This window comes from Schistocerca piceifrons, unplaced genomic scaffold, assembly GCF_021461385.2.
Source record: "Schistocerca piceifrons isolate TAMUIC-IGC-003096 unplaced genomic scaffold, iqSchPice1.1 HiC_scaffold_936, whole genome shotgun sequence".
Classification (NCBI taxonomy): domain Eukaryota; kingdom Metazoa; phylum Arthropoda; class Insecta; order Orthoptera; family Acrididae; genus Schistocerca; species Schistocerca piceifrons.
Genome location: NW_025729208.1, coordinates 3,686,613 through 3,689,112, shown reverse-complemented (window position 1 = coordinate 3,689,112; position 2,500 = coordinate 3,686,613).

The window sequence follows — 2,500 nt, the reverse complement described above, 5'->3', positions numbered from 1 at the left end:
ACCTAACCTATGTTGTACCTTAACCTAACCTATGTTGTACCTTAACCTAACCTATGTTGTACCTTAACCTAACCTATGTTGTACCTTAACCTAACCTATGTTGTACCTTAACCTAACCTATGTTGTACCTTAACCTAACCTATGTTGTACCTTAACCTAACCTATGTTGTACCTTAACTTAACCTATGTTGTACCTTAACCTAACCTATGTTGTACCTTAACCTAACCCATGTTGTACCTTAACCTAACCCATGTTGTACCTTAACCTAACCCATGTTGTACCTTAACCTAACCCATGTTGTACCTTAACCTAACCCATGTTGTACCTTAACCTAACCCATGTTGTACCTTAACCTAACCCATGTTGTACCTTAACCTAACCCATGTTGTACCTTAACCTAACCCATGTTGTACCTTAACCTAACCCATGTTGTACCTTAACCTAACCCATGTTGTGCCTTAACCTAACCCATGTTGTGCCTTAACCTAACCCATGTTGTGCCTTAACCTAACCCATGTTGTGCCTTAACCTAACCCACGTTGTGCCTTAACCTAACCCACGTTGTGCCTTAACCTAACCCACGTTGTGCCTTAACCTAACCCACGTTGTGCCTTAACCTAACCCATGTTGTGCCTTAACCTAACCCATGTTGTGCCTTAACCTAACCCATGTTGTGCCTTAACCTAACCCATGTTGTGCCTTAACCTAACCCATGTTGTGCCTTAACCTAACCCATGTTGTGCCTTAACCTAACCCATGTTGTGCCTTAACCTAACCCACGTTGTGCCTTAACCTAACCCACGTTGTGCCTTAACCTAACCCACGTTGTGCCTTAACCTAACCCATGTTGTGCCTTAACCTAACCCATGTTGTGCCTTAACCTAACCCATGTTGTGCCTTAACCTAACCCATGTTGTGCCTTAACCTAACCCACGTTGTGCCTTAACCTAACCCACGTTGTGCCTTAACCTAACCCACGTTGTGCCTTAACCTAACCCACGTTGTGCCTTAACCTAACCCACGTTGTGCCTTAACCTAACCCACGTTGTGCCTTAACCTAACCCACGTTGTCCCCTAAAGTAACCCACGTTGTCCCCTAACGTAACCCACGTTGTCCCCTAACGTAACCCATGTTGTCGCCTAAACCTGCTCTGTAATTGTTATACGACTCGTTCAATTAGTGTAGTGTTGCCCACCCGCAACCCTCGCAATATAGTTCGCTACTCGCACTGCCCGCTCCCCTGTGTATCGCTTCATGTTAAACACCTTGCAAGTCTTGCTGACTTTCCACATGCTCCTGCTGTACACTGTAATGTGGATGGCAGCAGGACGTACATGCCGCCCCTCCCCACGTCCCCACCTTGCCCCCCTGCCTTCGCAAGCTGGTTGGTGAGAAGTTTGCATGTTCAATGCCCTTCGCATGCGACGTACTCAGGCTACGTTGTGGTGCGGCCTGTGTCAACCGTCCGCTAATGTCGTACGCGTAAACCACAATCTGTACTGCACATTCGTCCTTATGTACCGAATGATACATCGTGGCACATGTGTGACCGTACAACGACTGCGCCCAAAAACGGCGGACCATACAGTGCAAATATTGTGCACGCAGCTACGTGTCGTCTCCCTATGAGAGCTGGATTGCAGTGTGGTACGCCATAGAGACGTGTGGGAGGAACGGACGCCGTGGATGGCGATCAGCATGAGCTGTCTGTTGATGTATTCGGACCTAGTCGTCTCTCCTCACACACCGTGATGGCATGGTGCACCGCGTTCCATATCTGCGACATGCTACAGAGGCCGGTTGACAGTCGTTCGAGCAATGGACATCGCATACGTACGGGGGCCACCTTCCACGTATTGTCTAGGCGTGCACATTTTGTTGCGTGTATGTGGGCAGACGTAGTGTGGCGTGACACCTGACACAGGCATGCAATAATCGTTGAAGTTGCAAATGGCGATGGACGCCTGCGTTTTCTGGTGAAGTTACGCAAATGAACAAATGGTAACCTGTTGTGGTGCGGTTGTTCTCGCTAGGGGTGAATCGGTGATGGCGACGATAGGTTGAGGTACGAACCGGTTGTTCCAGCGATACCCACCATGCCGACGAAACTGAACGGCATCTGGGTGTGAAGCGATACGCGGCGGTGGCTGGGTGGGACCGTCCCCGGCCGGTGAGGGGGCGCCTCCCGGCGTGCTGGCCGCGCGGTGCGTGGGCGCACGCGCTACAGCCGGCTGGTGGGGGCGGCCAGTGGCAGGCGCGCCGGCCGACGGACGCGGCAGGCGTCGCAGCTGCGCGCCGGCGCACCCTGCGCGCGGCGCCGTGCGGCCAAAGTAGGTCCTCGCGGGCCCGGTGCGAAGCGCGGTGGACATCTTCAGTGTGCTGGTCCGATTGAGGACTGTGTGCGTTGAGGATGCGCCGCCGCCCGGCGCTCGGCGCCGCGACGCCGTCTGCTGCTCGGTCGCCCCAGCGGTTCTCGCTGGTGGTTTGTATCGCAGCTG